Source organism: Lucilia sericata, unplaced genomic scaffold (assembly GCF_015586225.1).
Source record: "Lucilia sericata isolate MDLA Ls3-8-SP2 unplaced genomic scaffold, ASM1558622v1 Contig000657F_arrow, whole genome shotgun sequence".
NCBI lineage: Eukaryota > Metazoa > Arthropoda > Insecta > Diptera > Calliphoridae > Lucilia > Lucilia sericata.
In genome coordinates, this window is record NW_023994662.1 from 32346 (window position 1) to 42879 (window position 10534).

The 10534-nt window shown below is 23.1% G+C and overlaps 1 long non-coding RNA gene across 2 annotated transcripts in view; it reads left to right on the top strand.

Moving 5' to 3' along the window:
* Window positions 1-5970, top strand: part of LOC119607105 — a 32292-nt gene extending 26322 nt beyond the window's left edge. The window contains exon 3 of one of the 2 annotated variants that reach the window (XR_005231708.1): window positions 5846-5970. This is a non-coding gene — a long non-coding RNA (uncharacterized LOC119607105). The remainder of the gene's footprint in view (window positions 1-5845) is intronic. The other variant, XR_005231709.1, reaches the window with a different exon arrangement.
* Window positions 5971-10534: the final 4564 nt, after the last annotated feature.

The window sequence follows — 10534 nt, forward strand, 5'->3', positions numbered from 1 at the left end:
TTCCAAGTGCATTTACAAGGGGAAAAAATCGATTTTTTTCAGTTTTTGCTCAAATTTTGCAACTTAATAATAAACTTTGCACTTTATTGTAAAGGAATCGTAATGTGCACAGAATAAGCATTTCAGAAAGATATAAAACACAAAAATTGGTTGAAAATTTTTAAAGTTATTGCAAATTCCCCAGGCCATTAACGTGTCTCACAGCACATGAATTCGAAATGTGACAAAAAAATTAAAATTTTTTAGGACATATTGTAAAAAAACCATTTTGTTACTTAAAATATACTAAAAATTACTTGAATACTAGCTTTTGTCCTTATACGATAACGCAAACTTGTTCTCAGCTATGGTCAAAAAAGTTTAATTTTTTCAACGGCCGTTTCAAATCTCCAATTTCAGTTTTTTTGAAACTTTGTTAAACAAATTTTAAAATTTTTAGAAGATCTCATAGGAATTTATGGACAATAGATAAGGGAATAAAACGGTAAAAAATTAGATCAATAATTCTTACAGTTTAGCTGTACCTGCGATTTGAACTCGGCGGATTTCGGGAAAATCGCATTTTTTTGTAATATATTAGAGAATACGTATTAATTTTTTACTGTTGTACATTTTAAACAAAGTATTTTCAGAGTATTATAGACCAGATAATATAAAATATATATTCCAAGTTTTATTCAAATCGGACATTCTTAACCCATAAAATGTGGAGTTCAAAGGTTAAATTTTGCTATATTTGGGAATTCTCAGTGCACCATATTAAAATATTATTTATTTGTTGGCCATATTTACCAAAATTACTGGAATTTATCGTATAAAGTCCGATATTTAAAATAGAGTGAAAAAAAGGTACATTAACACTTTAAGGCACTTGGGAACAATTTAACACCAAAGTTCAAAAATTTGAAAAAGCACTATCCATTTGAATAAAGCTCTTTATAATTAGAGAAATAGCAGAAATATAACAAAAACGTATATATTAAGTATAAAAATTATACTTTAACCCTTTTCGACTATGGAGTAAACTATAGGTGTACATTTTTAAAAGAAAAATTTTGTTTTTAAAACTGATAATTTATGTAGTCCATTTTTTCGGACCATTTTCGACATAATATGTCTAAAAATACAAACTTTATAGGTTCAAAAAGGGTTAATTCATAAGTTTTTATACCTAATATATATTTTTTTGTTTTATTTATGTTATTCCTCTAATTATATAGAGCATTATTCAAATGGATAGTGTTTTTACGATTTTTTGATCTTCGGGGTTAAATTTTTCCCATGTGTTTTAAAGGGTTAATTTTACTTTTTTTCGCTGCTATTTTAAACATAAGACTTTATACTAAAAATTCAAGTCATCTTTATTAAATATGACCGACAAATACATAATATTTCGATATGGTACACTGAGAATTCCCAAATATAGCAAAATTTGACCTTTGAACTCCACATTTTATGGGTTAAGAATGTCCGAATTAAATAAAACTTGGAATATATATTTTATATTATCTGGTCTATAATACTCTGAAAATACTTTGTTTAAAATGTACAACAGTAAAAAATTAATACGTATTCTCTAATATATTACAAAAAAATGCGATTTTCCCGAAATCCGCCGAGTTCAAATCGCAGGTACAGCTAAACTGTAAGAATTATTGATCTAATTTTTTACCGTTTTATTCCCTTATCTATTGTCCATAAATTCCTATGAGATCTTCTAAAAATTTTAAAATTTGTTTAACAAAGTTTCAAAAAAACTGAAATTGGAGATTTGAAACGGCCGTTGAAAAAATCAAACTTTTTTGACCATAGCTGAGAACAAGTTTGCGTTATCGTATAAGGACAAAAGCTAGTATTCAAGTAATTTTTAGTATATTTTAAGTAACAAAATGGTTTTTTTTACAATATGTCCTAAAAAATTTTAATTTTTTTGTCACATTTCGAATTCATGTGCTGTGAGACACGTTAATGGCCTGGGGAATTTGCAATAACTTTAAAAATTTTCAACCAATTTTTGTGTTTTATATCTTTCCGAAAAGCTTATTATGTGTACATTGCGATTCCATCACAATACATTGTAAAGTTTATTATTAAGTGGCAAAATTTTAGCAAAAACTGAAAAAATCGATTTTTTCCCCTTGTAAATGCACTTGGAAACTTTAGTGCCGTTGCGGCACCTGTTAACGTTATCCTATCAGCCTAATTTTTTGTATGACATAGTTTTACAACCCATAGAACAATTCTAGAGGGGGGGACGGGCAAAATTCGCAACTTCGTTTTTTTTGGAGCACTCTAATCTACATACATATATTTACTTGAGTTAGGTACATATATTGAAAAGCCTCTTAAATAAATACTACTTCTTTTTTCAAATCTCTTAAAAGTACTTGAACACACATGTCTAAGTTTATGTGCAATAATGGTAGTGACTACATAGATACCCACCTACACTTTAAAAGCGGTAAGAGCATACAGATTTAAATATATAAGGAAGTACAGTAGACTCTCGATAATAAGAATTAAATAAAACAAAACTAAATAGTTTAAGTAAAGAAAAACTATTACCATTTCTAAAGCTATAGTTAAGTAAAAAAGGAAAAAATGATATGTTATAAAAAGTGTACCTTTTATCAAGTATCTACTGTTTAACTAAATAAAATCTATGTGTCTTTTACATCTTTTTTTTAATGTCTAATGCAGGATGTGCACCTTTTTTTGTGTATTTAATACCCCAACAGTTGTTTTTACTTTACATTCTCTACTTTGTATTTAGCTTCATTTCAGAGATAAATGACAGTAGTTTATTCAGTTTAAGTTTTAAGTTAAGTACTTTTTTGTTGTTCTTCTTCATCTTCTTCTTTTACCTATAACTTTAGAAAAGTGCTGTCGTATAAAAAAGAACAATAATTTTAAGTAATAAATTCACATTTTAGTAAAAATTATTGCATTTAGAGGCCACACATGTGTACTGTTTATGTTTATATATCCCTGGTTAAATACTTTATTTTTGTTTTCCAGTCAAGTAGAGCCAATCGATTTTTATTGCAAAAAAAAAATATTGCCATTTATATTCTTATTCTATAAATATTCTTATTTACTTAATTTTTATGGAGGAATCATCAATACTTTTCTTACTAAATAAACATTCGGTGTAAGTTATTCAACTTTAGACGATAAAGTAAATATTTTTATAGGAGAAATGTGTATAAATGACTAAAGTTCAATAGGAGATTAAGGAGAAGACAAAGTGCAGTAATGGGCAACACACATACATAGGTAATTTTAGTTTTATAATTGTTTACGAAACAAATTTCTTATGTGTTATTTAGCATAGTGAAACTGGACATCAAAATTACTTTTTACTTCTTTCGAAGGATTTGCAAAATTACCCACTACTGATTATAAAGTTATGATATCGTATTATGTAGTTGTAGTATATTACTTATTGTGTCATCGCTTTAATCTGATTTAAATATTCTCCATTATTACGGTGGTTATAATACCTTGTTTATGATTATTATGTAGTGGTCTTAACGCAAACCGGGCTGATAAACTTCTACAGGATGAAGGGAAATTTTCTTTTTATAGAAAATTTTCAATAAATTTTCTTTTTATAGAAAATTTTCAATAAATTTTCTTTTTATAGAAAATTTTCAATAAATTTTCTTTTTATAGAAATTTTCAATAAATTTTCTTTTTATAGAAAATTTTCAATAAATTTTCTTTTTATAGAAAATTTTCAATAAATTTTCTTTTTATAGAAAATTTTCAATAAATTTTCTTTTTATAGAAAATTTTCAATAAATTTTCTTTTTATAGAAAATTTTCAATAAATTTTCTTTTTATATATTTTTTTTCAATAAATTTTCTTTTTATATATTTTTTTTCAATAAATTTTCTTTTTATATATTTTTTTTTCAATAAATTTTCTTTTTATATATTTTTTTTCGATAAATTTTCTTTTTATAGAAAATTTTCGATAAATTTTCTTTATATAGAAAATTTTCAATAGATTTCTTTTTTATAGAAAATTTTCAATAGATTTTCTTTTTATAGAAAATTTTCAATACATTTTCTTTTTATAGAAAATTTTCAATAGATTTTCTTTTTATAGAAAATTTTCAATAAATTTTCTTCTTATAGAAAATTTTCAATAAATTTTCTTCTTATAGAAAATTTTCAATAAATTTTCTTCTTATAGAAAATTTTCAATAAATTTTCTTATTATAGAAAATTTTCAATAAATTTTCTTATTATAGAAAATTTTCGATAAATTTTCTTATTATAGAAAATTTTCGATAAATTTTCTTATTATAGAAAATTTTCGATAAATTTTCTTATTATAGAAAATTTTCGATAAATTTTCTTAATATAGAAAATTTTCGATAAATTTTCTTATTATAGAAAATTTTCGATAAATTTTCTTATTATAGAAAATTTTCGATAAATTTTCTTATTATAGAAAATTGTCGATAAATTTTCTTATTATAGAAAACTGTCGATAAATTTTCTTATTATAGAAAATTGTCGATAAATTTTCTTATTATAGAAAATTTTCGATAAATTTTCTTATTATAGAAAATTTTCGATAAATTTTCTTATTATAGAAAATTTTCGATAAATTTTCTTATTATAGAAAATTTTCGATAAATTTTCTTATTATAGAAAATTTTCGATAAATTTTCTTATTATAGAAAATTTTCGATAAATTTTCTTATTATAGAAAAATTTCGATAAATTTTCTTATTATAGAAAAATTTCGATAAATTTTCTTATTATAGAAAAATTTCGATAAATTTTCTTATTATAGAAAAATTTCGATAAATTTTCTTATTATAGAAAATTTCGATAAATTTTCTTATTATAGAAAAATTTCGATAAATTTTCTTTTTATAGAAAAATTTCGATAAATTTTCTTATTATAGAAAAATTTCGATAAATTTTCTTATTATAGAAAAATTTCGATAAATTTTCTTATAGAAAATTTTCTTTTAAATAAAAAAAAAAATTCGATAAATTTTCTTTTTAATAAAAAGTTTTGGATACATTCTCTTTATCATAAAAAATTGTCGATAAATTTACTTTTTATAGAAACTTTCTTTTTATACAGATTGTTCCTGAAACTTTTTTTTAATAGAAAATTTTCTGGAGCAGTTCTGGGAAACAGTTTCTATATCACGAATTTTGTGTGAAATTGTTAAGATTGAGACCAAAATATAATTTCGTTCGAAATTTCGGACTATTTGGGGCAATTTTGTTTTTTTTTTTTTTTTCTATAGCCTACATCAATGTCTACTTTTTGAGAAATACTTAGTATCTTAAAAAATTTAAACAACAATTTTAAAAAAAAACAAATTAATCAAATAAAATTATTCTAAAATGTCTTGTGTAACTTGAAATCGCATGATATAATGTTAAACACAGCATGATTGTCAATTTACAAAAAACATAATATTAAACCTTATAAAACAAAATCAAACAACAAAAAAATAATAATTTTAAAATATCTAACACTAAGACTTTATTGGGAAGCAGTTTAAAGCGTGTTATGTATGTATTCAAAATCCGTTTTAAGCTGTTTCGACAACTGGCCTTAGTTCCACACATTTGTATACATATGTGTCCAAAAAATATTTATAATTTAACTTTAATAATTATTGCTATTACATAATTCTAACAAAAAATATATATTTTTTCCTTTATTTTTTTATGATCTACTACTATCGTGCTTTAATATATACGCCTGATATCGATGCCTGTCAACGCCTAATTTTTATTGTAAACTCATCATTCATGAATTCAAAATTCAAATCAACTCAACTTGTTATACATTTCACAACAACAGTTTGTGTACAATGGCCTGAAGGTAAGTGTTGTTTGCATATTTTTCTCTGTGCTAAATTGTTTTAATTATTTTATGCTATTTGTTATAAAAGTATGTTTTTAAAAACCATACATTTAAAAGCTTTTAATATAAAATTTTATTTTTTTATAATTATTTCAACAAGATTTTTTGGTTTTGTTTTATTATAATATCGTGTATAATTGTGATTTTTGTTAATGAAATATTTACATTTATTAGTTTCATGCTATAGAAAAGTATTGTTTTAAAACTGATTTCCATAAAAAACATAAAATTTTATTAACAAAATTTAATGTTTATAAAATATTTTTGTAATAAATATGTATTTAAGTAATATTAAAATAGTTTTATATATAAGAAAGACTTAATTTTGAATTAAATTCATAAGATGTTGTATGTTGTTACCGATTGTGAGTTTCGTAATTTTCTATAAAATGAAAATTTACTGAAAATTTTCTATAAAATGAAAATTTACTGAAAATTTTCTATAAAAAGAAAATTTATTAAAAATTTTTCTTTAAAAATTTTTCGAAAATTTTTGATAACATTTACTTTTTATAGAAAATTTTTTAAAAATGTATCTTTTTATAGAATATTTTTAATAAAATTTTCTTTTTGTAAAAAATTTTTGATAAAATTTTATTGAAAATCTTTTATTGAAATCTTCTTATTGATAAATTTCAATAAATTTTCTTTTATAGAACAATTTCCATAAATTTTCCTTTTTTTTATAGAAAAATTTCAATAAATTTTCTTTTTATAGAAAAATTTTCATAAATTTTCTTTTTATTGAAAATTTTCAATAAATTTTCTTTATATAAAAAATTTTCGATAAATTTTCTTTTTATAGAAAATTTTCAATACATTTTCTTTTTAGAGAAAATTTTCGATACATTTTCATTTTATAGAAAATTTTCGGTACATTTTCTTTTTATAGAAAATTTTCTATAAATTTTCTTTTTATAGAAAATTTCCGATAAATTTTCTTTTTATAGAAAATTTCCGATAAATTTTCTTTTTATAGATAATTTTCGATAAATTTTCTTTTATAGAAAATTTTCGATAAATTTTCTTTTTATAGATAATTTTCGATAAATTTTCTTTTTATAGATAATTTTCGATAAATTTTCTTTTATAGATAATTTTCGATAAATTTTCTTTTTATAGAAAATTTTCGATAAATTTTCTTTTTATAGAAAATTTTCGATAAATTTCTTTTTATAGAAAATTTTCGATAAATTTTCTTTTTATAGAAAATTTTCGATAAATTTTCTTTTTATAGAAAATTTTCGATAAATTTTCTTTTTATAGAAAATTTTCGATGAATTTTCTTTTTATAGAAAATTTTCGATGAATTTTCTTTTTATAGAAAATTTTCGATGAATTTTCTTTTATAGAAAATTTTCGATGAATAGAAAACTTTCAACAAATTTTCTTTTTATAGAAAATTTTCAATAAATTTTCATTTTTATAGAAAATTTTCAATAAATTTTCTTTTTTATAGAAAATTTTCAAAAAATCTTCTTTTCATAGAAAATTTTCAACGAATTTTCTTTTTATAGAAAATTTCAACAAATTTTCTTTTTTATAGAAAATTATCAATAATTTTTCTTTTTTATAGAAAAATTTCAATAAATTTATATGGGGGCTGAGGTCAACTGTAGTCCGATTTTCGTCATATTTTGCAATATGATTTCTGTAACCTTAAATGGGGTCTAGGCTCAAATGTGGCTCAATATTTTGTAATACTTTGTATTATAATTAAAACCTAACTTACGATTGGTCGAAATATTACAGACAGTTTAAACTGAATTCCGGGGCCCAGGTCGAATCGTAGACCTATATTAACCGTTTTAATTATCAAACAAAGCTGAATTTCGGGAGCCAGTTGTATTAAGACTAGCTCGAAACGTAGACCGATATTAACCATGTTAAATATCAAACATAATTTATTAATAAAGATTATTTGTAGAACATTTTAACCTTCTGGACTTGCATAGGTTGCCTTAGATTCCAATAAAGCCCCTGCATTTATATATAATTTTGTTCTTCTAAGTCCAAAATTTCCAAAATGTATGTAACGCATCGCACTATGGGGAAACTGAAGGATTTATATTAAATTTTAAAAACTCAAATAATCCTTGACTACTCCCATGTAAACTTTTGCCTCCAATAGGACCAGATATTTCGAAATTTTAGATCTTTATTCAAAAAACATCTAGTATGGTTTAGTTAAATAAGTTGAGTTATAAAGTAACAAATATACTTTAAAGCACCTAAAGGTATGCTTAATTTTGTTTAAACTGTAAAAGCTTCAAGGTATGCTAAAGTTTATTAAGATAAAAACACTGCAATAAAACTAAAATATTACTTTAATTAAGAAATATACTTATTTATAGACTATAAGTTAAATTTAAGAAATTTAATAACTATTTTAGAATTCTAAAAAAACACACAATTTTAAACCTTTATAAACTTAAATGTATAAAGTTTATTGATTCAATATCCCTTTTAATACTTTTTTATACAATTTTCTAAGGAAATTATGCTTTTCAAAAAAAAAAAAAACTTTTTCATTTTCTTTAATATTTGTTTCTCTTATAATTTACTTTTTGTAATAACAAACTTTTTCTTTAAAACTTTCTACTTTCCCCACCAACTCTCCTAATTGTATGTTATACTTTCTTTCTTCTTTCTATAGTTTTCCTTTGAATTTGTATTATTCTTTAATCGAGGATTTTGTTTACGCTAAAGTACTAAAGATTATTTTGATTATTTGTGGTAGGTGGTCCCTGTTTGATTAATAACTGTTTACTTACTTTAATGAAGCAATGCAATCAATAGTTTGTGAAATCCACCCCCCTTTAAACAAAAAAAGTATATAAAATTTTTGTTTGTTTGGTTAAATTAACTATGAATTTTTGTAAGCAATAACCAAAGAAAAAAATTGGTTAAAAAACTTAAACAGTTTATGTTGTGGTTTGAAAAAGAAACTAATAAAGTGAATGGATTTTTTTATAATTTTTTCCTATTTATTGCTAGAAATGAAAGTAATCACTGAAAATTTTCTAAAATTTTTTTTCTTTTAAATTTGTCTATAATTGAATTAAATTTTATTTTGTTCTTATTATAACTTAACTTTTGCGTAAAGGTTATAATTACAATAAAACTATAACCTAGTGTCAAATGAACAATTATATATCAACTTAAATAACTATTGTGACTGACATTGTGCCTTGATTTCGAAAAAGATATAAAATAATTGAATTGAATTTGTAGCATTTTAAATAAAATATAACCTCTTTTTTTAATGAGTATTAACATTCAAATTGTAATTGTTTAATGTTTGGTTCAATGATTGTTAATACGTATTTATTATTATTATTTTATATAAAAAAAATCTATAATAATATATAGAAAAATATCTGCAACTGATTAACATATTTATGTTGTTTTTAATTTAACTTCCTACCCAATCAAAGAAGTAAATAACAAAAATATTGCAAAATAGTTGTAAACAATTAATAATGGCCCAGGTTTGAGTTAACATTAACAATAACATTTTTTTTGTTTTTTTTTAAATAAACTATTATTATTATGAAACAAGCATTTTAACAGGCTTAATGATTGTATAATATTTTTTTAATTTAAATATTGATTGAAAGATTGAAAAAAATTTATATAAAATACTAAAGTTAATTTTTTAATGATGTTTATTGATTGATTTTTTTTATCATTCTGTTAATTACATTGTAAAAAAGCGGTTAAAGAATTAATTTTTGCATACAAATCATTTATATCGTTTGTAATAAAATATACTATAAACTTTTTTCGATTCTATTACCGTAAGATCACTATATCCTCATACGAGTTGGATCTCCTGTGTTGTTAAGAGTGCATTATTTCCCTTTTCATTTTATTAATGAAGCAGTACATTCTATTTACGAAACAGTATAGAAGAATTTATTTCATTACTTATAAGTACCCAGCAGTTCGACAAGAGTCAATGCATCCGAAAAAGACAGTGATTTCCACTAACATCTTATTACCTGGTTGGATGTAGTCTTGGTAAAAGAAGAGTGGACCTTAAAAACAAACTTAAGCTTTTTGTCTGTCTCTTCGTACTCTATGTGGTGACGATTAACTTCCTTGTAGGACAAGAACACGTTAAAATAGCTAGTCACCCTGGGCAGTCGGTTAGCTAGGTGGTAGTTTAGGACTGTACCATCAAAATGACACAATTTTCGTTGTTGCAATGATCGCGGTCATTCAATCGTACTGATTTCCACGATTAAGGACTTAACGATCCGAACGATTTAAGACATAAGTTAAATTTGCGCACTTTTAAGTGGTATCAAATTATCCAAATGCGCGATATTTTGAGATCATTCTCAAGTGAATAATCTTTGTAATCGTTATGACGAAAAGTTCTCGCATTTTGTTTTTTCGCAGAATCTCTGATGTATTGACGGGAAATCGAGATTTATTTAGGAGAAATCTGGACTCAAAAACCTAAAAGAAAAGAAATAAGAGGGCGATGTTTTTTGCGAAAATCTGTCGTAGTCATATTTCTCTCGGAATCTGTAACCTATTAGCACGACATCAAGACTTAAAACCCCCATGATGGAAAATTGGAGATATCGAAGCGGATAGTTTCGTATACCAAACGAA